The following is a 27351-nucleotide window of genomic DNA, read 5'->3' on the forward strand; positions in this document are numbered from 1 at the left end:
GTCTTCAATAATAAGCAATAATCCCCAGTTTAATAGCAAAATCAAGAGGTATTTTAAATTTAGAGTTTGTATCCTTTAACCTTTAAAGCATCTTATCAGCCACCTGACTATTTCTTATAACTTCTGTGTAGATACACAAAAGAAGGCTTGCTCTAATTATTTACATCATCTTAGCCCATAGTAAACCATTCAGCAGTGAGCAAATGAGCAGAATGAGGGGGTGATTATTTTAACAAAGGCGTATTGAGGAAGATCTGGGTTTCCCTCCAAATGGCATAAAACGGGTATGATAAAGAGCCACGACCTTTTTATGACTCTTCAATGGTTGGAAGTTTCTAACCCAAATGCTGTCTGAGAAAACGCTATGCTGTGAGTTCACACACACGAAGGGAAAAAAAATAAAGAATGAAAAAAAAACCTATTTAGAAAACATTCTGTGAATGTATTTAACCTTGCATGGTAGGAGAGTTAATCTAATTTGTGTTTAGGAGAGTGACGCGGTCCCAAAAGAGAAGAACCAGAGCTGGTGAGTGAGACAATCCAAATGGGTGAAAAAACAGCCCCCACAGAGTGTGGAAGATGAGAATTCTGTTCTCCCAGGGAGAACAAGTGCGGATGGCAGAGTTCTTTCCAGGATGCCTTAAGTAGGCTACACAGCTACATATCAAATACTACATGAAATGAATATTTCCACCCATAAGATTTTAGAAATATCACATTTGAAAATAAAGGAGATGTATGTAAATAAGATTAGTATTTCCATCTTACTTGTGTACTAGTACACACATACATATATGTATGTAAAAAAATCAAGCAAGCTAAGAAACAAATGTATTACGCTAATGCAAGATGTTAATAATAAGACAAACTATTGGGTATGAGGAGACTCTGTACTTTTCTGTGCAATTTTTCTATAAATCTAAAACTCTAAAAATAAAGTTTATTATTTGAAAAAAAACTTCAAACCTAAAGTAATTTAAAACATGTGTTTCTTTACTCTAGCATAAGAAAAGAATATGGTCAATGAGATGTCATATCAATGAAATCCTGCAGAACTTCCCTGAAAGCTAGTCTTGGTAATTGCCAGCAAGAGGGAGCTGAAGTATAACCTCTGCTCGGGTGAAATGGAGAGAGAGCCAATTTCAAGACTATAATATTAATAATGCAATTTGAGAATAGCTACAATGAATTAAGCTTTTGCTATATGTATCACTCGTGCATTAGGAAGCTGTCTTTGATATTGATGTCAAAAAGCTGTTTTATCCACTGATGAACACCCTTTTAGGTATGGATCCCTTTTATGGATGGATTGAGGGATATGGGAGATAATTGAGGCTAACTCCCCACTAGGGCCTCTGTGGCAGTATGGATGGAAGCCAACTCTCCTTGTTTCAGCCCTGGCTCCAGTTTTCATATGTCTGTGGCCTTGGCCAAGTCACCTACAGTTCCTGTTGCCTAATTTCCTCAACAAATTTTGATGATCATGACCTGATATGTTTATTAAGAAGATAAAAAGTCTTAGTATATATAAACTGCTCTGTATGTTGAATGTTGACACACCATATGGGTGTTGCCTCTTATAATAATTATTACATTTGTTTAGATGAGGAAGCAGCTTGTATTGTGAAAAGTTTGTGTTCTTTGGAGTCCAAATAGATGTAGGTCTGACTCCTTGCCCCTGCAGCTTATGAGTGATGTGACATATCATCTGAATATCAGCTTTTCTAAATGTAAAATGGATACGGTAATAACCAGCCTGTCTGGCTCTTTGAAGGGTAATGGATAGTGAATGTAATCATAGCTTCTGTTAAGAACAAATTCACCTTCACAGATATTTAAAATCAGTATTTATGAAATTTATTAACTAAAATGCATTCCACATTATGAGTAATAGAACACATAATTAAAATATGGCCTTGCCTTCTTAAAGATTAATAATATACTGGCTCATTAGCTATGAGTCCTAAAAACCTTATCTACCTGGGATTAACATTTTTCAAGCATTACACAAACCCCAAAAGTGCATTAGGTGATCTACCCTCTTATATTTCACTTCAGCACTTTCCTTGAGATGTATAGTGTAAAAGGCAGTTTGTGGTTCTGCCAAGTGTCTTCCCACGTAAGTAGGTAGGAATACACAATGCTTGCCTCATTATCACCACATTTCCATCATTGATCTTCCCACTTCACTACTTCCCACATGAGAAGAACAGCAGTGTGTCTGAAAGCCATCCTGTAAACACAAGTTTCTGTGAGGAGATGATGAGAGAAGTACTAAAAGGTCTTGGGATGGTGACTGATCATACGTGGATGAGTTTTAATGGAAGAGGGTCCAGGGAGCAGAGTAGTGGAGTGCCATGGCTTCGCTGACCCAGTGCTGTGGGGAAAATCTCATCAGAATGAGGGTCAGTTCTTGCCGATAAATGGTTTCTACAATGCCGTTTGGCCATTTCTTCTAATTAAATTTCACAATGATTTTTAACTCTTAAAGAAGCAAGATCTAACAGGAATACAGAAACTCAATTATTATCTCCAAAGCAGATTTAATGGGAGCACAGATGAATGGCCTGTTGATATCCTTGAGCTGCCTTCATTTATTCTGATTTCTCAAAGTACCAGTGTACGAAAATATTTGGATATAGAGTCCACATTTAGCATGGCTATGTAAGTGTCCTTTCTTGACTATCTGATTGTCTTATTAGAGAGCAAGTCAAGAGTTACTTTATGCCCTTACCAGATACTTCTTATCACTACCCATAGAAAGCTTCTAAGGCACATCACATTGGCGTTGATTCTATAGCATCATCGTTTACTGAGTGGAGCAATATGTCTCTCCGTTTTTGTTTTTGTTTTTTAGTGGTAGAGAAAAAAAATGTGCTGAGATGGGAAAGACATCCATTTGCTTTCCGCCGAGGCATTTTTAAAGGCATCGTCTCAGCAGGACCATGTAATGGTAAGTATCAAGAATAGTTGTTGATCATCATTAACCTCTGCTTTGTTATCTTATTAAGGCATTTACAGTCTGGTTATATCAAACAGAACAGTGCTTTCGTATTACTTTGGTGCTGGAAAAAAGTTTTTATGACATTTAAATACATGTACAAAGTAGTGATTTGAAGCTCACTTGAAGAATACATAATGGCATGCATTAGAAATTTAGGATTTTATAATGACTGTTTGTTCCTCCAAATAACCGCAATTTGGGCCATATGTCATAAATGAAGCACACAAATGAGGGGTCCGTTCTCTGACTTGACCTGCATAAACCTCCAACAAACACATCCTCTGGCCTGCTGCTTACCAGATGCCGTCGCTCTAGATGAAGCATAGGGAGCTATGTAAGACTCTAAGGGTCCTACTTGTGGCATTTCAACAGGGCATTACAATTTGTGCAGCCCCTGCAGAGTGGGGCCCAAAACAGCAGAGGTGTGCTGACACGTAGTCTGATGGGGCAGGGCCAAGACCTTTGAGATCTGGGATCTGGAAATACAAGAGAGGCTAGAAAGGGGTACGGAGTAGAATACTTCAATAGTACACAGTGGGAGTAGATCTCAATGAAGGTATTTCACAACTCCATACCCTCCCCCCAAACTCAAATTTAAGAAAAGATCATCCTCTCTTTTAAAATATTTAAAGTAAATGATTCTGTATTTTCATGGCTCAGCTGTTAGTTCAAGCCCTTCTGAGGAAGCAGCTAAGATGACATCAGTTGATTATTGGTGATTTGCCAATTTTCTTATCAATTTCAGTGTCATTTGCTACCAGATATTTGTCAAAAGTTAGACTCCAAATGGCTTTTGAGAACCTCTTTAAAGTCGGCTAGATACTTTCTATATCTATAGTTTACTCTGATTGGAACAAACAGCTGTAGTTTTACCAAATTCTAAGAGATTGCCAAGGCCATGTCATTTATTGAACTCTTCTTTCCGTCAACATTGATTTCGAAACTGCTTTACAGATTTCCTGCCATCCAAAAAAGGCTAGTCTTTTTTTTTTCAAAGACAATTAGTAATTTATAAAGAAAAGCCAATTCTGACCCACTTTTAATCACTTATATGCACATTTGGAAGCTGATCATAGGGAAAATTGTGGGTCATTTATTTGCTATTTGTATCATGTATGATTTATCTATATTACCAAAGATATTCACTGTATATACACATTTCTCAGCTGCATGGACAGTTAAATAGTCAATAACAAAACATTATGCAGATCCCTTCATCCCCTGAACTACTCAACAGTTTTTCTTTTTTAAATTTGGAAGAGCATTAATTAATGAGAGATCTAAAATCTTGAAAATCCCTCTTCCTTCCCACAAAACCAGCGTTTTGAATGGCAACCTGATGCCATTTGGATGTCAGTAGCTGCTGTGCAAGGAGTGCTCAGTTTAATATAATTAGGCTGTCCTAGTTCCAAGGAGAAGTAGTAGAAATAGGTTTGGCATCAAGCTCAGAGCTGTAGATGAGCCATAACTCATAATATGACAGCTATGAAACCCAAAGGGAACATTATATAAAGTGCACAATCTGGGGAAGGAATTGAGAACTTCTGGAATTAGAAGGACCTCTTATTGCCTTACCAAATGCACTTAGGTTCAATCTACACTGGAACCACTAGGGCAGAATCAGTGTGGTTGTGCAAGAGTCTGTCTGCTCCTGTGAGAGTGTGTGTGTGTATTTTAATTGGTTACTGCATCCTCCATAAAGGTGGCTGCTTTAGAGAGGGTGGTCTTAATGATTTGCAATGGCTTTTTATGAGAGGTGGTAGCTTCCTATATTGTCTACCAAGAATGATTTGGCCTACTAAGAAATTAATGGTAAAGAAGGTTTCCTTTCCCAGGCATTGCCTAGTCCATCCTTGAGAACTGAAAGCAATATAGTTATTCATTCATAGCAATTGTTTTTTTTTGGGAGCGGTGCAGAGTTTAGTGGGAAAACACAAAGGTCTATGAATTAAGGGACCATGTAGTGTTTCAGGTCTGATGCTAATTAGCTGGTTACACTTACCAGGCTTCTGATATGTTTATAAACTAGAGAGGATACATTCTCTTATCACCATGAACAGTATGCAAATATAAATGAAAAACAATAGCTGGCTAGGAAGCTCAAATAATTCATTACATATGTTTAATTCTTGGAAATTTCAATATACGCCACTTCAGTCATTTCTTCTATGCAGTTAACTGAAATTCTTCCTGGTTTTGTAACTCCTGTTAAGGGCAATTTTTTTTTTTTGCAATAAATTTTTATAGTAGATGGAATTGTGCTGGTGAGTATAACTTGGTCCAATTAAAAACTGATGACCAAGAAAAAAATTACTTCTTGGCATTCTTGAAACCATAGTCTTCATTTCTAAGTTGCAGAAACAGTCCAGGAATTAGGAAGCTCAGTATTATATAGAACTCAATTTGTCAGCTTGCTGAAGATTCTGATAGGGTAATCCTAGGGCTAGGAAATTTCAACATTGGCATAGTTTGTTTATATTGTGCTTGGTTGTTAAGTATTAATTAAATGAACCTTTAAAAAATTGTGATTTAGGGGTACATTGAGTACTTGTCTAAGGCAAAGTGGTGGTCCAAGTGGGGTATGGACTTAACTTCTCATCAGATTTAGGGAACCTGGGCACTGAGTAGAATTTGCTAGAGGTTGAATGGTACTATAAAAACATCTAAGACACTTGAGGGACATCTCAGAGACAAGGAATAGAGTAAATTTTGATTGAAATACTTGTTCAGGCCATCCAATATGCTTCCCCCACTTAGAAATTGGGATGAAACTAATAAATTGAAGAGAAATCAATAAAAAAGATGTTTCTACTATCTAGGGTTAAAATATCTGAGAGCTAATCAGAATATTTTGGCTTCTCAGTTATTAAAAGAGGAGATGAGTTTGGTTTTACAGAAATGGAAAAAAATAGTTTGGTTTATATACATTTTTTAAGGTGAATACTTAATAGGGATAAAAATGACATATTTTTAAAAACACTTCAATATTTAATCTTTTTACATAAACCAAGACAGATGCCTGGAGGAGGAGCTTAAGAGAAAAGATAAGGGCTGTGCCTCTCCCTAATTTCTCTTTCCCTGTCAGCCAGAAGAGTATTTCTCTACCAGGAAGCCAATATATCTGCTAAATAGAGTGAAAAGGATATTGTAACCGAGTCCATGACAAGATGAAAATAAATATATGGTTCAGCTTATTTTTGAGTTCAAACATTTCCCCACAATTCTCCATTTTATAAAAGCTCATCTGAGTTCTTTTTTGTGTACTGTGCATCAAGTCAAAGACCATTTATGTCAAATGAGTTTTCATTCTGCAGCCGACAGTTTCCCCTTGTGCAAAACCAGGCTCTTGGGACCATCTGGCTCTGTTAACCGGGGACCATTTCTGCCCCCTGCCCCCAGAGAACTAGAAAAATGAATATTGTGGGGGCACGACATCTGCTTGGAGACAGGAGGGACAGGGAAGGGGGATGAGTTTCCCACAGTTTCCTTTTTGCAAATATCATATTGGGACACAACGTGCTCTTAGGTTAAAAAAGTCTGATCCTTAGGGCAAGAAAGAAGGAAAGGAAAGAACTTTTACCTAAGCTGCTTAGGGGTAGACAAGCCCTCTGATGCTAGCTCCACCCACCCATGATGTCACTTCCTGCCACCAGGGCTCCCCAGGTGGATACCACATCCGGTAGTGGATAGGGCAAAAAATCATATCGGGGCAGAGTGGGCTCTGGGATTAGAAAGTCTGATCCTTAAGGTACGAAGGCAGGAAAGGAAAAAATGTTTACCCAAGGTCCTTAGAGGGAGACAGGCCTTCTGGCCCTAGCTCCACCCACCGTGATGTCACTTCCTGCTGCCAGGGCTCCTCATGTGGATACCACATCGGGTAGTGGATAGGGCACATATCATATTGGGGTACAGTGGGCTCTGGGAGTAGTAAGTCTGAACCTTTGGGCAAGAGAGAAGGAAAGAAAAGAACGTTAACCTAAGCTCCTTAGAAGAAGACAGGACCTCTGACGCTAGCTCCACCCACCCATGATGTCACTTCCTGCCCCCGGGGCTCCCCAGGTGGATACCAACCACAACTGGTAGCGCAAGGGGCAAATGGTGGGGAACTGTGTGGGCGTTTGTAGACGCTTCTCACCGGTGCAGACTTGAGTTTAAGCGTTGACTTCTGTGTGCTGATTTTCCAAGCTGAGCCACAGCGGAATGGCGTTCTCCTTTCACGGGTGAAAGGGTGTGTTAGCTTCAGCCGGAATGAACTGTATTGAAGGTAGCAAACTGCTAAAACTGCTCTCAAAGCAAATTTGTACGTAACTGACTCAAGGGCATGGGATTAGATCTGATATTTTCCTTCCCATTTCTAAAGAAAACAGACTGTCATCCCTCTCCAGAAACAGGTAAAAATTCTGATACAAGTGATATAAAAATTAGTTTGTCTTATGATTTTTTTTTAGATTCAATTAGGGAGCAAATTTACAGCAAATATTAATATGTTGTTCATCCCTTTTATTAAAAATCCTGTTTTGAAAGTGTCATGATTCAGTCAGTGGGTACAGTTTGTTTTGTCTTGTGTCTTTGCAGTGCTTAAATGAAAAGTTAAATGCGTGACTTCTAAAATAGTTTTGGAAACAGTTTCACTCTATTCTTGTTTTGTTCTGCTTGTTTTCATTCATAGGCCTCCTTGATTTTTTTTTTTCTTCCTATTCAGCTGTTTTCTAAACCCACCATGTTTCTTTTGTCCCAGTGTTATATTTTCTATTTTTTTTCTTAGTTTATTCTTCTTTTCTGACAACAGAATATATCTCAGAAAAAGAAAAGGGGAAAGCGTTTTAGTTAGGTCGGTCATCTTACAGTATTTATAAGTTATTTACGCATGAAATAATTTTGTCTGCTGTCTAGAGGGCAAAGATAAACTTGACTTTCAGTGTATGTCTAATAGTGAGGTGGATCGGCAACGTGTTTTTGCAAATGAAGTTTCTTTGGAACACAGTCACACCCATCCATTTGCATTTTGCTGGTGGTTGCTTCGGCTGTGTAATGAATGACCAATCTGGGTGGCTGTACCAGAGACTTTAGGCACTGCAAAGCCTAAATGTTTATTATCTGGCAGTTTATAAAAATTAAAATTAGCCTACCTGTAATTCAGAGCATGGCATGATTCCTTGTAGACTGGGAGCAGTTTATGGTGAACTTCTTAAGTCCATAAATTAATGCATATATTAATAAAACAATTATCATTAATAAATTGTTTGTATTTACAGATGAGCAGTTAGATTAATTGGCTATAATCTCTTAAACATGGAGCAGGTTGGAAACCTGCTAGCCTGGAGGCGAACATGTGAAGTTTTATGTGCTTAGCAAGGGGTTCTCTGGCCTTCAACAATCAAACAAATAGGCTGCAACTGACACACACCAGTTAGGCAGCATTGCTTCGAGTTGTTCAATGATGGATTCCGGTGGCTCTGTGATGGTTCGGGCTGAGGCTCATAATTAAGCAGATTTACGGTGGGGAACAATATTGACTGGTTTTGCCATACCCCAGTCCATTTGTTTCATGATCTACAAGAAGGGAATGGTTGGTTAAGCACAAGCAATTATTGTGATTTTTGTTCTGCTTCACCAAACTTTCTAATGAAGTGAATTTTATTCAGTTATAACCAGGGGTTCGTTGATCCCATTTTTGTGAGAATTTGAGAGTACAGTAATTCTGACTCAGCATGCTTCCCTGAAGTGGGTAATTAATATCAATAGGGAATGGAGTTGTTTTGTCTTTCTCTGGCGTGTTAGTCAATGTCACACCTAGCATGCTGTGGACCAGTAGTAAATATTAACTAAGTATATTTTATGTAGACGATTAAGGATTGTTTTTTGCCAGAAAATGTTGCCCTCACACCCCTTTCTTCCTTCCATTTCTGCGGTGAATGCTGAAAACATGATTTTTAAGTTGTGTTCCTAAGTCTTAATTTGCTTAAGCATGACAGGGGTTGATGGGAATGTTACAGTAAGGACTTAAATGAAGCAGAATATCACAGTGTAATGGCCCACAACAATTGTCTATATTTTCCTTTATAACCTTTCTGTACTTCTGTCTCATTTTCTACCTGCCTCCCTAACATCACTGAGAAAACTTTGTGAATTTAATGCTTCTTTTTATTAAGTCCACTGTATTCATTAGTTGAGCAACACAACAAAGTACCACAAACTTTGAGACTTCAAACCATACCCATTTATCTGTAGGTCAAAAGTCTAGGTAGCTTGGTTAGGTTTTCTACTTAGGTTCTCATACAACTGAAATTAAGATGTCAGCTGGGCTGGGCTCTTCTTAGACTGGGCAGAGAATGTGCTTCCAATTTGCATAGTTTGTTGGCAGAACCCAGTTCCTAGCAGCTGTAGGACCAAGGTCTCCAGTTCCTTATGGCCTCCTAGTTGTGATCATTGTTAGCTTCTGTAGTCTGCCTCCATTCCCTTCTTCGTGGCCCTCTTCCACCATCCTCAGAACAATGTCGTTTCAAATCCTTCTCACGCTTTCAGTCTTCCCTTCTGCCTCATCTCTCCTCTGCTTTCTTCTTCTACCATGTGTTACTACCTCCCACCTCTTCCCTTCTCTTCTGCTTATTTTTTTGGCCCACCTGGATATTCAAGGATTATCTCCCAATTTTAAGATCACTTGATTAAAGAACCTCAATTCCACTGACAAAATTGTTGAGCCTAGATTAGAATTTGAATAACCAGGGGACAGGAACCTTGGGGTGTATTCGGATCTTGACAATTCCATCAGTGATTTAACCCACAGAACTACATTTCAGTGTCCAATTTATAACATGGTGATTGAGATTTAGGAAAAGTCCAAATTGAAGTATATGCCTTTTGGAATTTAAATCAAGGCATTTCATTCTGCCTAGTATATATCACAGTACATGGTAGGTAGAACGTTCTCAACCAGTGATGACTGTATAGTGAAAGTGGTCAGTTCAGCAGGATAAGAGGGGTATTTTCTGGTGGAATGAGCCTTGCCTGGGGACCCAGTATCCTAAAGGTCTAGTCCTGGATGAACGACCCAGATGGGTTAGTGAACTTAAAGTACTTCTCTAATCTCTTGCTGGCCTTTCAGCTTCACTGGAAGGTTTTCTCCATCTCTGAAAGGCACCTTCTATGCTTGAAGCTGCCCTGCATTTTGTTCTAGAGCTAATCGACTTTCTAAGTGAAGCAATTCTTAAAAATTTCTTCAGAAAATCCCTCTGTGATTCTTTAAAATTAAATGTAGAAATAAGGTCAGTTTTGGTCCATATTGGTCATGTTTCAGTAAACCAAACATTTTATGGATTGTTTGCAAGGCTGCTCTGATAAACACCATGCACTGGATTGGCTTAAGCAAGAAGACTTTGTTGGCTCATGGTTTTAGAGACCAGGAGACCAGCATCAGGGCACCTGCAAAGCTGTGCTTTCTTTTGGTGAATGTAGTATTGTGATGTTGGCTTGCCACAATCCTTGAGGTTCCTTGACTTGCATCTCTGCTTCCATCACATGACAGTGTTCTCCGTCTCTTCCTACGGCTTCCTCTAACCCCTATTGATTTCTGACTTTTACATCTTCTGACGTTTTTTGGTGACTCGTTTCTTTTGGCTGACTGTGTCTGATTTTCTCTCTTCCAGAAATATGGATTGAAATCCATTCTGATTTGATTTGGCTGTACCTCAACCAGTAACAAAATCTTCAAAAAGTGCTAGGTATAGATGAGTGAAAAATAAGGATAAAATATAAATATAGGGGTGTGTGGTGATTTGAAGCTCTTATATACTCCAGAAAAGCCATGCCCTTTAATTCGCATTCAGTATTGCTGGGTGAGGTCTTTTTTATTATTTCCATGGAGATGTGACCCACTTGATTAGTTGGTTTCCATGGAGTTGTAACTCTACCCGTTCAAGGTGAGGTTGCTTACTGGAGCGCCTTAAGAGTGAGTCATTTTGGAAAAACCTTGTGAGCCAAGAGAGCCCACACAACCAGAGAACCTAAACCTAGGAGATGCAGAAGAAGAACACCCCCGGGCAATCCTAATGAAACAAAAAGCCAGGAGAGACAGCTAGAAGATGTCACCATGTGCCTTTCCGGTTGACCGAGGTTTTCTGAACCCATCGGCCTTTCTTGAGTCAATGTATCTTTCCCTGGATGCCTTAGTTTGGATGTTTTCACAGCCTTAGAACTGTAAACTTGCAACTTAATAAATCCCCCTTCTAAAAAGCCATTCTGTTTCTCATATATTGCATTGTGGGAGCTTACAAACAAAAATGGTATAAAGGATAACGAATCAGGTAGATTGAAATACATTTTTAGAACATTGCAAATGTTCTGAATCATGTTGAGGAATATACAACTAAGTGATGCTATTGTGATTTAACGTTATGTATGGACTGTATATGTGTGAAGATTTATCAGTAAAAATATTTTTAAAGAAGGTCCTATCTACAATGGATTCACACCCACAGGAACATGGGTCAAGATTAAGATTGTGTCTTTTGTTGAGGTACCAGAGTAATGGTTATTTTCCCCACTGGAGTTTTTGAGGGAAGTAAATGCAGTCTTTTATGCCATATTCTATCAGTAATTGCAACTTGGAAACAATTGTGTGCCAGTTTTGACATTTTTTCCCCCAGCATCTGCTCTAGTCTCATATATATGCACAGAAGAATATAAATTCTTCAGCATTGACTTATCTGTAATTAAGTCCTCAAAATGGTCTAGCATTTACCTGCTTTATTTTCTTCTCAATTACTTAGAAAATTGAAGCTTTCCTTGGGGAATGCTTAGTCTTTCACTTGTCCTTTTAATGGCAATTGATTGGCTTGTTCAGATTATGCTGTTCTGGGAAGAGGTTTATCAAATAAAATCTGGCAAGGATGGTGTCAGATGAATAAGAGTCCAGCATACATAGCCTCATTAGTTTCTTACCTTTCGAAAGTTGCAGACTCATAATGAAGGTAAATTTTAAAATGGAAAAATTTTAGCTGCAAGTTTTAAATTTCATAAATAGTGTTATTTTAAAAACATTTATTGCTAGTATTTGCATGTATCCTTTTACAATAATTAAAATTCTCAAATAATTTGTTACTTTTGAAAAGATATTATATGTTTTCTTTATTTTCTAATGATTCAACCAAACATTTGCTTAAATATTAATTGAAGGAAACTAGAGCTGAAAGTGGGTCATTGTTATTTATTATATGATACTTGAAAATGTAAGGATATAGTTTAAACATTGTAATTAAAATGCAATCACAGTCCTGACCACTTAATATTCATGTACTTGGAAATCATTACTGTTTCTACAGATAAGTCTTAGAACATGTCTCTGAAGTGATACAGCATCAACCATTTTTATTTTTTAGAAGAGGTAAAACAGCATGGAATGATTTAGGTTCCCCAAAATATCCAGCTAGAATTGAACTGAATTAGGGATGAAGTGAATTTAATCTCACTACCTTTCAGTGTGAACACACAGCATTCGAAGTTCTTTTCACTGGTGATGCCATCTTGTTTTGGGTAGTTGAAGATCAGTTAATTGATGTTCTGTCTCATGAAGAAATTGAAATTATTCATTTTTCTAATTTTATGTACACATGCTCCATATTACCAACCACACATTCCCTCTTCTCTTTCAAAGCAACAAATAGATAAACTGTGTTGAAATAAACTGCTTTGGAAAGAAATTTCAAAATGATATGACTTTTCATGGCTTACAAAGCAGACTCTAGCTGCTTATATATTTTTTCACAAATGTTATCCACAACGTGCATCTTCAGAATCTTTAAAATCGATTTCATTCAGACTAAATTTGGAAGTAAAATATCAGCCTTTCACTGACATTACTCATCCCTTCATGAACCTTTTTAGCCAGCCTTCTTGAAAAACTTGTCACAATTTCCATTCCTTGCTTTCCACTCTTTCCCCAACAGGCTGCCATGTTGGGGTTGTGCATTCCAGTGGATGTGTTTTTGCTGCTTTCTAAAGTGGCATCTGTAATATTGATGTCTTTGCTGGGATGCTCTCCTCAACATCTTTTACAACACTCTTTGCCTGAGCTCTTCCTTATTAGAAGCTGCTTCTCTGTCTCTTTCCTCTTTACATCCATCCTTCCTCACTCCTTTCTTCTTTGCACTTCCCCCCTTGCAGATCTCATCCCCGCCCTCTGTACCTGATGGAATTTATAACTGGGAGATTCTCCATGTGCCTAAGCTGGACGAAGACTTGTAGGGGATACATGGGAGGTGGGGTAGGGGCATTGAATGGCCTTTGGTGATTTGTTGTGGCTCCTTTTTTCCTTTTTTTTTTTTTTTGCATGGGCAGGCACCAGAAATCAAACTCGGGTCTCTGGAATGGCAGGCGAGAACTCTGCCAGTGAGCCACCGTGGCCCACCCTCCGCTGTGGCTCCTTTTTTAACACCCCTATTTCTGACATCCCTCTCTATATATTTGTTCTCAGGCATACTGAACCACACAGAACCTTCTAGAACCGTTAAGTTGTCAGTTTCAGACCTCCATGTCTCTTTAAAGGATGTCCCCCTCCTCCCTAAGCTGATCTTTCTTCCTGGATATGAGTTCCTGGAAAAGTCCTCTTCAGCCTTATACTCCACATTCACCTTTGCTAGCCTGTCCACCCTCTGTGATCGCTTATGGGGAGGACACTTTCATTTCAACCACTGTTGTTTATTTAAGTCTGACTCCTGTACCAGACTGAAAACTTCTTAAGTGTAGGAAATGATATATTACTGTATCCACCATCTGTAACACAGTGTCCAAAGCAAATGCTTTTTGTTGAATTAATATAATCATAGCAGAGGCAGTAATAGAGATGGTGTCGAGACAATTTCACTGTTTTGTTGTCAATATTTTAGAAACTGAAGAGACATGCTCTTTCCCTAGTGTGTGTGTCTCTGGATATAGGATGATAGATGGCTGAAGAAGTCGTTAAAAGCTTGAGGGTACTTTATATCTTCTGCTAAAATTTATTAACTTGTATGCACAGTTGCTAAAAGAGGTCAAACCTTCCAGATGGTCTGAACCATCCTCATTTGACACCAGCCCACCACCGTGACCCTGAGAAGTCCTTTATGTACCGAAGATGGTGAGGATTAAGTTCTATTACAAATAGATGAGTGTCATAGATGCCACCACTCAGACGGAGGGAGGCAAAGTATTGGTGGCTCCAGATGCAATATCAATTTTCCCAAGAATGTTTTTTGTTCACTATACATGAAAAAATGCAGGCAAGTCTGGTAGAAATGAATTGAAAACCTTGTGCTGGTAGATAGGATTCAGGGAAGATGCTAAAGAGTAATATTTTGAAAATAACATGGAGAAATGAAAGTTAACACTTAAGGAAAAGAAACTCTCAGCAGTTTAGACTTTGTGAGAATCATGGGGAGAATGAATTAACTGGAGTTTATAACAACTCTGATCTCATTTTTTAAAGAAAAGGTGTAACTGAGGATTTTTTCTTAACTCTGTTCTGCTCCTTTCTATGTTTATGAATAGCAAATGGATGTTCACTGAGAGACCCAAATTATGTTTAAACACTTTCGCTTTAACTTGTCTGTGGGTATAGTTTTGTAAGGAAGATTTGGGTTGGTGCCCCGTCATGTGGAAATTCATTGAGTGTTTTTTTCTGTCTTATATTTCTTCGTTTAAAAGTCTGTCTAAATGGAATGTATTTCCTAAAGATATAATTTCCTTTCTCTTTCTAAGGTTAAATGAGGTGAATTTACTAAAAACCTGAAGGGATCTTAGTGGCTTATTATTAATTTGTATGTCCCTTTACTAGATGCTGTGAAAAGGTAGCTACTGTCATTGTTGTGTAGCATCGTTGTTAGAGGACAGGAAATTATTTTTAAAAAATGTTCTTAGGAAGGAAGGATAATGGATCACACATCACAGTTGCATAAACTAGGCATGTCACCTCCTCCTTGGCCTTCTTTACACACTTGCCTGGAACCCTAAATTTGGTGGTGTCTCATGACCTTGGAATAGCCTTCTGGTCCTGAGAGGAGCACCTGCTCCTACCAACGGATGGACATGACAAATTGGGCTTGGGGTGGCCATTGGTCAGTAGTGAAAAAAACAGAAATCTGGGCCAGCCACATAATAGTGTGGGCAGCCAATGTCATTCTTAAATGAGATGCAGAGGGGAGGGCACATCCGTCGAATTAGCCACAGAGGCATCCCATATGCACACCACAGGATTCTCACACTTAGGCTTCTCAGTTCTTAGGAATGTCATAAAAATGAATGGAGTAGCAGCATTCTAAATTATAACTTTAATTAAAAGAATATATTCTCAAATCCCCCGACTCACCAGGAGATGGTTGATGTGGTAGGAAACTCCAGCCCCGTGCTCCTGAACTCACTGTCTTGCTGGGCTCTCAGACCAGAATGATCTTGATGCTCAGACAACACAAGACTAAAGGCTTACCCCTTTCACCTGGCTATATTTACTTATTTATTTATTTTTAATTCTTTGGGAACAAAGTAGGCTTTATTTTCCTCATCATGCCATTTCAAAATCTTTGCTTGACACTCCGTATGTATTAGTGTGTAGCAACTCTTTTAGCTAGAACTTTGAAAGCTTGAGTAGATGTATCTTGTCAGCGCCATGGAATTTAAGCTCTCCATGGAGTTTACCTTAACTTGGGTAAACTATGTTCTTTCTCTATTCCATTTCTATCCTTTCCTACTCTCCCCCTCCCTTTCCATCTCACACACATACACGCAGTTGTGAAACAACTATGATAAATATATGCTTAGCGTTCCCGTATTTGGCTTTTCTTAGGATACATCAGTAAAGGAGTTTTCTAAGTGTTTTCAACCATGCCTATCCAGGTGCTGCATGATTTCCTTAAAGATGGTGATGATGTTGGCAGTCACGAATTATGTCCTTTTATTAAAAATCAGTGAAATATCTAGACTCCACTAGAATAATTTTGCATGTATTTGTTACTTTATAGTTTCAAACTTCTTTTCACATTCATGGCTGCATTTGAGTCTCCAAACAGTTCCCTAAATTAGGCAGGTAAATCCTTGTCCAATTTCTTAGACCACACTTTGATATAATAAAGGCAAGTGATTTCTGGAAGGTCATTGTGGATTCCTCTTTAGAGGTTAAGTACAAATGTGTCATGAAAGATGGTACTTTTTCACAGAAGTTCAGAATGACAAAATCAGCATATCAATGCAGATATAGAATCCACTTATACTCGTAGGGAAACCCAGCCATTAGACAAATATCAGAAACTCTGTGGGTGAACACTGTAGCATGTAATTGTACTAAATTAGCTATGCAGGCAATATGTGCTAGTTATCTTTGCTATTATGTTCTTTCAGTGTGGAAATCTGGCTATGTATCATCATCGGTACCTCATTGGCATGTTTTTTGCATTTGTGTATGAAAAGATGTATCCATGTTTTATGTCAGGTCCTCATGGAAGCCACAGTGATATTCTAGAACATGTAGGAAGAAAGCTAAGAGCTGAAATCAATGAAACTATCCACATTCTGTCAGCCTCGCTTGTCTTTTCTCTATTTAAATGCTGTATGTGTGAAATTCAGAAGTGCCTCTTGCTGTGCTTTTTTTCTTTAGTGCCAATTTTAAATAGTTTTATTTAAGACATTGCATTTTCCACTTACAATACAGCATTAAGAAAGCGCAATGTTGTATCCTTTCCCTATGCACATATTCGGTAATCAAGTATTAAGAATGCCCAGGAATTTTGTATAAGCCGCTGAACTGCCACGATATATGCAGCAAATTTAGGTCCTTCAATTTTTCACCTTGGAGCAATGCTGAGGTGTGTGTGCAGACTGATTTAATCAACCTCTTCAGTGGGGGGTCCAGAAGAGGCACCATCCCAAGGAGATGCTCCCCCACCAGGGAAGCCCCCAGGCATTCCTCCTGGCATGCCCCCTGCACTTTGGTACAGCTTGGTAATGATGGGGTTGCAGACTTTTTCCACCTCTTTCTGCTGATGTTCAGATTCTTCCTTCTCTGCAGTCTGATTCTTATTGAGCCAGTTGATGATTTCATTACATGTGTCAAGAATCTTCTGTTTGGCCTCATCATTGATCTTGCCTTGAGGAGTCTCATTTTCAACTGTTGCTTTCATGTTAAATGCACACGATTCAAGTGAATTCTTGGAAAGCACCTTGTCTCTCAGCTTCTCATCTTCAGCCTTGTACTTCTCGGCTCCCTGGACCATGAGCTCAAAGTCTTCTTTGCTCAAACACCCTTATCATTAGTGTTGGTGATCTTGTTCTCTTTCTCTGGGCTCTTATCCAGAACAGAGACATTGAGGATGCCGCTGGCATCAGTATCAAAAGTGACTTCAATCTGAGGTACACCATGGGGGGCAGGAGATATCTCGGTGAGTTCAGACTTGCCAAGCAGATTGTTGTCCTAGGTCATGGCACACTCAGCTTCATATACCTGAATGAGCACACTGGGCTGTTTGTCCAAGTAGGTAGTGAAGATCTGTGTTTGCTTGGTGGAAATGGTGGTATTGTGCTTAATGAGGACAGTTAGGACATCACCAGCAGCTTTGTCTTCAAGGGAAAGAGGAGAGACATCCAACAGCAGCAAATCTGGAATATTTTCAGATTTGTCTCCAGATAAGATGGCTGCCTGGACAGCTGCACCATAAGCAGCAGCCTCATCAGGATTGATGCTCTTGTTTAGTTCTTTTCCATTGAAGAAGTTCTGGAGAAGTTTCTGGATTTTGGGAACGTGCGTAGAACCACCCACCACGACAACATCATGGATCTATGACTGGCATCCCTGAGGGTTTTCTCCATGGTGCCTAAAGTACCACGGAAGAGGTCAGCATTCAGTTCTTCAAACCGGGCATGGGTAATGGAGGTATAGAAGTTGATTCCTTCATACAGAGAATTAATCTCAATACTGGCCTGGGTGCTAGAAGAGAGGATTGCACTTAGTTCATTCACAAGCAGCGTGGAAGTGGCAGACAGCTTCTCATTCTCACTGCTTGTGCTTGAACTCCTTAATAAAACAGTTACCATTTGGTTGTCAAAGTCTTCTGCACCTAAGTGTGAGTCTCCAGCTGTTGATTTGACCTTGAAAATCCGTTCTTCAGTGGTGAGGATTGACGCATCAATAGTGCCACCTCTTAAGTCAAATGTTTTTGTCTAAGCCATAAGTAATAGCAGCAGCAGTTGGCTTGTTGATGATTCCAAGTTCACTGAGGCTAGTAATGGTACCGGCATCTTTGGTGGCCTGACACTGAGAGTTATTAAAATATGCTGACACTATGACAACAGCATTGGTAATAGTCTTCCCAAGATAGGCATCTGCAGTTTCCTTTATCTTTGTCAGAATCATAGACACTTCCTCTGGATAGAAACTTTTGGTCTCACCCTTGTATTCTACTTGGACCTTGGGCCTGCCTACATCATTCACCACCACGAAGGGCCAATGCTTCATATCAGGCTGAACACAGCATCATCAAATCTATGTCAGTCAGATGTTTGGCATCAAAAACCGTGATGCTGGGGTTCATTGCAACTTGATTCTTCGCAGCATTATCAATCAATTGATGGGTATCAGTAAAGCCAACATAGCTCACGGTTGTTCTGTCTCCTTAAGCATTGGCCATTATCTCCACTTTTCCATGGTGGAAGACACCCGCACATGAGTAGGCAGTGCCAAGATCAGTGTCACCCACAGGTCCCTTTGACATGGTTTTTTGTCAGAGGCCTGGCTTATAGAAGAAGAGTCCTGGAAGCTAGTGCTGTATTCAGTGAGCCTGGTATGCTTTTGAAATATCTAGGGCTCCCACTTGATATCTATCAGTGATTTTTCATAAACAAAGGACATAATTCTGTGTGGATACTCTGCTAGTGTTTGACAATTGATCAGAATTAACTATAAAATTTTGATCATCCAGTATAGGAAATAACACACATCTCAAAATATATTACAACACGTGAATATCTTTGATAGAGTGACACGCAGAATAGAGTGTTATTTCAAGACTAATATAACAGGAGTTGTATATCCCCAACCATCACTATGGAGGACCTGAAATTTTCTGTTTCACCTACCACCCTACAATTCTGTTTCCTGAATTCAGAATTAGCACTTTGGGTTATCAATCATAACACAGGCTGCCAATTCTGTAACTTTTCCTCTGTGCTAGGACCTATTCCAAATACTTTTTATATTGAAATATTTCAACCATCCCATCTGGTCGTTACCATTTGTATTTTCTTCTGATTTCTGCTCTAAGAAAATACCAAAAACTTAGTGGCTTAAAATGACACACGTTTATTATCTTGCAGTTCTGGAGCTGAGAAATCCCAAATGGGTCTTACGAGATAAATCAGTGTGTGGGCAAGGCTGTGTTCTTTCTGCAGGCTCTGGGAGAAAAGCCATGTCTTTGCCTCTTCCAGCTTCTAGAGGCCACCTGCATTTCTCTGCTCATGGCCCTTTCCTCCATCTTCAAAGCCAGTGGGTTGAGCCTTTCTCATGCTGCCATCTTTCTGGCTCTCTCTCTCCTGCTTCCCTCTTCCTCTTAAGGATTCCTGGAATTCCATTGGGCACACTCTGATAATTCAGCATAATCTTCCCTCTCGAGGTCACCTGAGACCTAAATTCCTCTTGAGCCATGCAAGATATCTTTCCTGCATTCTAAAGCTGGGACATGGGATGGTTGAGGATATTATTCAGCATACCACACAAACGTTATCTCCACTTCACTGCTGAGGAAACCAAACATTGAGAGCTGGGTAATTTACTCAGGTTGTAGGGATGTTGAGTGGTGGGGCTCTGTTTCTTGCCCATCCAGTCTGACTCTAGAGTCTAGACTTAACCATCCTGCTGTCATCTTGTTAAGTTTAACATTTGATAATCCAAAGAGTAGGTGTCACTCATTCAACCCTTATCATTAAATTAACTCTCCTGCAGAACTTTTCACCCAGCTATTCGCTCAGAACATCTCATTTTTATTAGAAATAAATTCTGAATATGGAGGTCCAAACTTCCCTTCTGGACATGATGGTACTCACAGTAGCTGGGCTAGGTGGGAAGGGACTGTGGTGGGAATTTGAGCTAGACAAGTGGTGTGGCAGATCTTCATCTTAGATCTTTGGGAATGAAACCAGAACCTGAATGCAAAGTCAGTAGGGGTCTACTGACCTTCAAACTGAAAGAACAGCCACAAGACAATGGGATAGAAATTGAAAAAAAAGTGGAATTAACATAAATATTGAAACACTTGTGATTTGTGATACTGTACTTATAAGTACAGTATGTAAAGAAGCCCACTTGAAAAATTTGAAGCTGGAGATACTTTTGTAGAAAGAGCAGGGACCAGGTTTCTCAAAATCTGGACTCAGTCATCTTTTCTCCTTGGTGACATCGACAATTTTACATAGGTTATCAGATGAAGGAGTGCTCTTGTGATTATCTGAATTCAGGATATGCAGGGCAGGGTATGTGTAAAATTTGTCCAGAAGCCCTTCCTGTACTGTGGTGAACACTGTCTGATCAGGGCATCACAAGTGAATTTATTGGTCACCAAAAATGTTTTCATAATATTTCCAAAAAGCCAATGAGAACTTTCTTGGTGGTATGTTTTTTCCCTTTAAGATTGACTTTTTAAAACAGTTTTTATTGTTAAATATAACATATATACAAAGAAAAGAAAGAGCAATGGTTTTCAAAGTACACTTGAAGATTGACTTTTATTTAAAATATTAAACTTCCTTGATGCATTGTAAGAACTAAATTGCATTACAGTGGGTTGACTTAAAGTCAGCAACTTTCTATTTATGCTGCCAAATATCCTTTAGCTTAAAAGAATGCTAAGAGTTACAAGAAAATTTAAAGACCAGTTAACTCTGTGGGGTTTTATTGCTTAACCATGTCATGTCGTGGAAAGAGAGGCTTTATATACCCAAATGGTTAAAAGAGCATGGGTTTTGGAAATAAATATTAGGGTTTGAATTGTGGTGCCACTTCTGTTTTCTTGAACACGTCTTAGTCTCTCAGCACATGTTTTCTTCTCTGTAAGATGGGAAGGTTGGCACTTCTCTCATGGAGTGACTGTGGAATAAATGAGAAAACCAGTTGTGAGCCTGGAAACCTGCCTCAAATGCCTCCAAAATAATGCTGCATTCTGGGGATGGGGGGGGGCATAAACTGTTCTTTCATTTATTATTACATACTGTGAAAAGAAAGAATCTATGTCTTCTAAAACAAATATGTTGAAAAAGAATGGGAATCCATGTCGCAAAATTATCCTTCCAAAGATGATAGCAGTGTGTTTGCCAGAAGGCTTCATCAGATTTATTTTTATGGTAGCTTTTCTAATGTGGAAAATAAGCAAATGAGAGGAGACAGCTGGAAGTGCCCCCTGACCTGCACACCAACCAACTGACCTTGACTCTTCAGTGACATCAAATCACAGGGAGCAAAACTCACTCGTACCTACATTCCACAAACCTGCAAGTCTGAGTAGCATAGCTCTACTTTAAATAAGGTAATCATTGTAGGATATTTTTGCAGGCTTAAAGAATGAGACACATGTAAAATGTAATTGAGGTTACAGAAAATTGTCTGCTCCCGTCATCTCCTTTATTTTGTCTAAATGTAAATGCTTTCAACATCGTTGTGAACATTTCATGTCTAAGCTTTTCCTCTGGCACAATGTATGGGATTTAATTTTCTATACATTTAATCCAAAAATTGGAAAGTTAATCCACGGCACTGCTTAGATAAGCTATTAGGTTTCTGTTTGTAAATTAGAGGATATGGAAATTGTCATATATTCCCATTATGTTTTATATAAAAGATTAAAGGGCACAAGGATATGTATCATTTTGAATACAGTGTCTGGCATGGTTGCAAAATAGCTGAAATTCATTCTTCTGCTTTGGTAGCCAACTGCGTTTAATAGTTTCTCTTCTATTCTTTCTAGTGTAATCTTTGTATTTCTCACTCTGTGGAAAGGAAAGTTAGTGGTGTAACTGGTTGAGTAGATGCTGTTTTCCCACCCCAGATTATCTTTAGTTTCTCTGTCTCAACTCTCATTGGCTGAATTGGAACATGCCAATGGTGATATGATGTTCAGAGTCTGTTCATTTCTTGCATTTCATTTATGGGGCCAGCTTAGTTGCAGGTCATCACTCCAGCCGCTTTATTACCATCTTCAACATTTTTTTTCAGCGGTTTCCCTGGTGGTAAAGTTTAATAGTTCCATATTTTTTCTCCCATCCCTCAAAGGACTTTGCCAATACTTTTTGATTATCTGTTAATGTTTTCTAGGATGTATCCAGGCATTACATTAAGGTATACAGGATTAAAGGCCCTCATTCTTTTTCTGGGCTCCCTGTGTTTGGGTTGTTCAAATGAGCTATCCAGACAGGTTGAGTTAGATTATGTGCTACAGAAAATTTAGGTTCCTGACAAAACAAACCGTTCTTCTTTTGGTCTCAAAGAGTAGGTGTGGCTCTGAAATATGGAAATGTCTTCCTTACCCCTGTGTTCTAACGTATTCAAAACTTTTGATTAGAGCTTCATGGGAGGATTAATATAAGTCAGTTCCACAGGTTATTCTGTTCTCTAAAGGTATAAACGAAATTCCTGTACAACTTCAGATTAGAGACCCTGGCCAAAGGAGGAAACTCCTAGAGGCCATTTATGAAGAATAATGGATGGGAGAAGAAAACCTTGGGTAGATTGGATGATAAGTATGGAGAAAGTGAGTTGAAAGTTTAGAGCTAAATGTTGGCAAGTGGTTTTTGGCGTGCATTCCATATACTAGCCCTCAATCCTGGTTCCATCTTATTTTTCTATACGTTTCAGTTTTTTCCCTATTTCATAGGTTTCTGCAGCTTGTTTTAGTCTAGGTGTTTTGAATGCATATTTGCCAGGTAAAAATAGAAACAAAAATGACTGCTTTATGGCCCAAAACGGGGGAGAGAAGGATGAAATAGTACTTGAAGAACATTGGGTTAAGATATTTATTAAATGGCTTTGCAAAAAATGTATAATAAATTATATTTCATAGAGGAAATCCTCCCTACTTCTCAAGGTGGTGTATTGCTACATAATTTTATGTTAACACTCTCCATTCCTCTTGATAGTTTTGCTTTTAAAATTCAGGTTCATTTTTTATTTGTAGTGCTGTATTTCTCTGGGGAAGAAAAATAAATAACTGCAAACATATGGAAGAAAATTTGATACCACTGTTTAGGCAGGTGGAATTGTACCCATGCTGTTATATGTTTGCCTTTTAAAACTCTAAGTTCATTTGAACTGCCCTTAGACCATTGATTTCTGTTCTGCATGGCTAAAACTCTGTTCTTCTCCTCATTCCACAGTGAACAGAAGGAATTTATTTTGGAGAAATTAAACCTAGACAAGGGTTGTGGAAGTCAATCTTTGAAGAGTGTGGTTGGAGTGTCCGGAGGGAAAAACTAGGGAATGTTGTGAAGATTTGTAGAATAATGTGAAAACTCTCTTAGTCAGCAACTCTCCCCTCCTGCCCAGATTACAAGCCACTGGTCTTGTGTGGGCAAATATTAGAGGAGTCATCTCTGGGGAGCCTGAACTGGCCGAGAAAAGAACCTTAAATAGTCTTTGAAGGCCATTTGAGTTCCTTGCTCCTTCACACCCTGCTTACCCATCCTGGGCTTAGTCTTCAATGAGAAAGGACAGCCTTGCCTCCCAGAAAACCTCCAGTGAGGAAGTTTAACAAAACAGACAATTGAAAAACATTGTCTGGAAGAAACACACACAGTGCCAACTGGAAAACATGAAAAAAATCTCCAATGCATACCATGCGGGAGATATGCTATGATATTGTTCCATAAAAAGGTGAGAATTCTATGAGAAAGTAACAACACAGCCAAATATAAAATAAATAAATGAAAATAGGGCTGGAAAATAGGAGGATATGGCTTATAGATGAAACCTGATGAGTGAATAAAAAGGAAAGAAAGAAAGTGAAAGTCTTAATCTGGGAAGTTAAAGATACAAATGTTATGTTCTGGGAAAGACTGAAATCGTACACAGAGTCAGAAATTACTCATAGTTTTAAAATTTATCCCAGCATTGAAGGACCCGAGCTTCCAGGCTTATGTGGCACACTGCGTTCCCAGCAGAGGGAATGAAATGAAGTGCATTCAAAGGGACATTTTTGTGAAATTTCAGATCATCAGCTATTCAGAGAAGATCCAAAAGGTCTCCAGGAAAAGGGGAGGAGAGGGGCAAAGAAAAACAAGATAAAAACCTATACCTAATCAATAGTTAGAATGCCTTTAGGCCTTCCAAAGATTAGAAGGCAGAGAGAGACACTTAAAATTCTAAGAAAAAGTGATTTGCAGTATTTAACTCTAACCTCTCAGAGCCCAACCATCAATATGAGGGTAAAGACATTTTCATTCAAGCAAGGTCTCCAAAGACTGCCCATTCCTGCACTTTTTCTCAGGAAGCCGTGTGTGTATGTGCCCCTCCAAAGAGGGGGATGGATAATGAAGAGGAAGTATGTGCTCCAGGATACAAAGGACTCAACAAAAGAGCTGGAACTTGGCTCCCAGCAGAGTGTGGGGAGCAGACTGGGACAGGGGAAGACCTCAAGGGAAAAATAAATACAAGAGCAAAGGAAGTGAGGCATTGGACTGTAAGAAAAACGTCCTCAAGAGGGGCTTTCATTCTTTTGGAGCATTTAGAAAAGTCAAACGATAGCTATGCAGAAAATCATGCAAATGAAAACATGAATGAGGCAGTTATTGTCTCCAAGTAAAATCAAGTTGTTCAAGAAAGGCAGTTTAATTACGTTCTAATACTTGGTTCGGGGAGTGACCAACATATTCACAATCAGGTTAATATTAAATATTGGTAAAACCAAGACACGGTTGTAACTCCTTTCCTAGGAAGGGTCCTTCCCAGTTACACCCAAGGCAGGCAGCCATTTTATTTTACATAAAAATGTCTTGAAATAATAGATCAATACAAAGTCACATATTATTATTTCGAAATCAGGTGGAACATATTTTGAGAAGAGGGTGTGGGTAGGGGTTGGTGGATGTTTGCGGCAGTAGCTGCTGTTTGTTGTTGCTTAAATATACTTGTAGTTTGGCATTTCAAACATCATGCAACTATTTGCTGAACACACAAATTACCATAAAGAAAAATAAAGGCCAAATTGAATAGTGTGTGTGTGTGAGTATCAACATCCAAAGCATGGTTTCTCAGACTTGGCTGCCCATTGGAATCCCACTGGAGAGTTTAATAAAGACTAATTCCTAGACCCTTTCCCAAGAGATTCTGATTTGCTTGAGTGTAGCCTGGGACCTGGGATTTTTACAATTCTCCCCAGGTTTCACATATGCAGCAGAGATTGAGCACCACTGATCCAAAGTATATTGCTTTAATTTAAAATCACATCCAGTGTTTCCTTTGCCCTGATACAGTATTTTCAGTAAAAAAAGAAAAAAATCTGATAAGGCTTTTAGATTGAAGAAACTTCATTGTTATTTTTTTTTCCTTATTGTCTCACATGCCCCTTATAGAAAGGACGTAATTGCTCAAAATGACCTAATGCTTCTCTCAAAAAGCTTTCCGTTTTCTGGAGGTTTTACTTTTTTTTCTTTTTAAGTCACAGAATGTTCTCCTTTTGGGGGTACTTTGTCTCTTCTATGGGAAGCCCATTGTATGTGGTCAATAGAGCCCTTCAGATTTAATTGTTCCACTTCCTCCTGTTTGTTTCCGCACACGAGGTTGAATTAAAGATAATTTTCTCAGTTTGTACTTCCCAGTTAATCGTACTAAGTGGCTCCTTGGAGGAGGCCAGTGCATTCCTTTGGTCTAATTCTGTGATGCCCTTTAATTCAAGGGCTGGGGAAGTAATTACTGGCCCTAGAAATTCTTTCAGTGGTCAATGCCAAGCCAAATTCTTTCACTGTGATCTTAACTCTTCCAAGCTTCTCAAGTGAGGAGGATCGAGTTCATATTAAAAGTCATGGGTGGCTATCAAAATAAGGTTTTCCTGTTTATCTTTTGCAGCTAGCATATTCTAGATTTCTTCATTCTATCTTCCAAACAACTAAGTCTGCTGGATATACCTCAGACCGTATGTTAAGCTTCCTTCTCTCAAGCTGTAGGTTTCTGTGCAATGAAACATGAAGCCAGTGGCTTACAGAAGCATTTGCTTTTGAGGAGCAGCTTTTATCCTAGGAGAAGCTAACTCAGTAAATCACTGAATGCTGACCTTTAGTGCTGGCTCTATGGCATCACCTTATCTTTGAATCCATTTCTCTAATTATCGATTTTGGTAGAACTTATCACATCACTCCTCCTCTCTGTTGGGACAACTTCTGTTTAGTCCTGTCTTGTCTTTCCTCGATCTGAAAACCAGCCTTTTTCTGTGAGGAGATCAGCTCTGAAGGAGAGCAAAACCTTCTTCCTTTCTTCTGATTTTCCTTTTCTTCTTAAGAATTTTGGCTTCTTAATTTTACCCTCTTAGAATGTCCTGAATAAGCAAGTGAATTTTTGATGCTCTTTAGTGAATTTCTGAAATAAGATGAGACTAAAGAATGGGGGTTGCGAAGATAGTTCAGTGGTAGAATTCTCGCCTGCCATGTGAGAGACCCGGGGTTGGTTCCTGGCCCATGCACTTCCCAAATGAACAAAGAAACCAACAAAAACAAACAAACAAATATTCAACAAATGGTGCTGCAATAATGGGATACTCACATGGAAAAAGCCTGAAATGTGACCCTGCCATAGAGCATACAAAAAAAAATTAGACTACAAAATGGCCACATTTGGGGGCAGGCTTGTGATTTTAATCTAATATCTTAAAAAATCTTTGGAGTAGCAGTTGCATGCACACAACTGAAGTTTATTAATATATATTGAAATTAGTTATTTGAAAAATCAGTGTTTGGGCTGTCATAAATTCAGGATCTCATTTTTTATCTAATTAATTTCAAGTACATTTGTGACTGGCAAATGGGTTCATATTTGTTGCTTTAAAATCTCTGACCTAATCAGCATGGGATCCTCTGATTCTTGACATTGCAGCAGGAATTTAGTCTTAACGTGGCTCCCTCCCTGAAGATAGATTTGCACTCAGACATTTGCTAGAGGATGATTTAACATCCAGATTTTATATGTCTGTGCTCCGCCCTCTCTGAGTTACACCTCCCTTGGTGGGCCAATTGAAGAGAACATGCTGTAAAAGAGGCTTGTTAAGGGATGATTAAACATGGGGGGAATAGTACAATTGTGGCAGAAGATTTAATTGGGTCTAATTGGGTTAAGAGGAGTAGGCCAGGGTGAAAGAATA

The 27351-nt window shown here is 38.9% G+C and overlaps 1 protein-coding gene and 1 pseudogene across 8 annotated transcripts in view; one reads left to right on the forward strand and one right to left on the reverse strand.

Moving 5' to 3' along the window:
• The window catches only part of NLGN4X (neuroligin 4 X-linked), a 327716-nt gene that overhangs the window by 30790 nt on the left and 269575 nt on the right, over positions 1-27351 (forward strand). For 4 of the 8 annotated variants that reach the window (XM_077146944.1, XM_077146951.1, XM_077146945.1 and 1 more), the window contains one exon: positions 2858-2953. The gene's annotated coding sequence lies outside the window, so the exon portion shown is untranslated. Of the gene's footprint in view, positions 1-488; positions 527-1002; positions 1077-2857; positions 2954-6021; positions 7396-27351 lie in introns of those variants that run through there. The other 4 variants (XM_077146947.1, XM_077146948.1, XM_077146949.1 and 1 more) reach the window with 4 other exon arrangements.
• LOC143670554 (heat shock cognate 71 kDa protein pseudogene) lies at positions 16852-18735 on the reverse strand (annotated as a pseudogene).

The sequence above is a fragment of the Tamandua tetradactyla genome, chromosome X (assembly GCF_023851605.1).
Source record: "Tamandua tetradactyla isolate mTamTet1 chromosome X, mTamTet1.pri, whole genome shotgun sequence".
In the NCBI taxonomy this organism is placed as follows: Eukaryota; Metazoa; Chordata; class Mammalia; order Pilosa; family Myrmecophagidae; genus Tamandua; species Tamandua tetradactyla.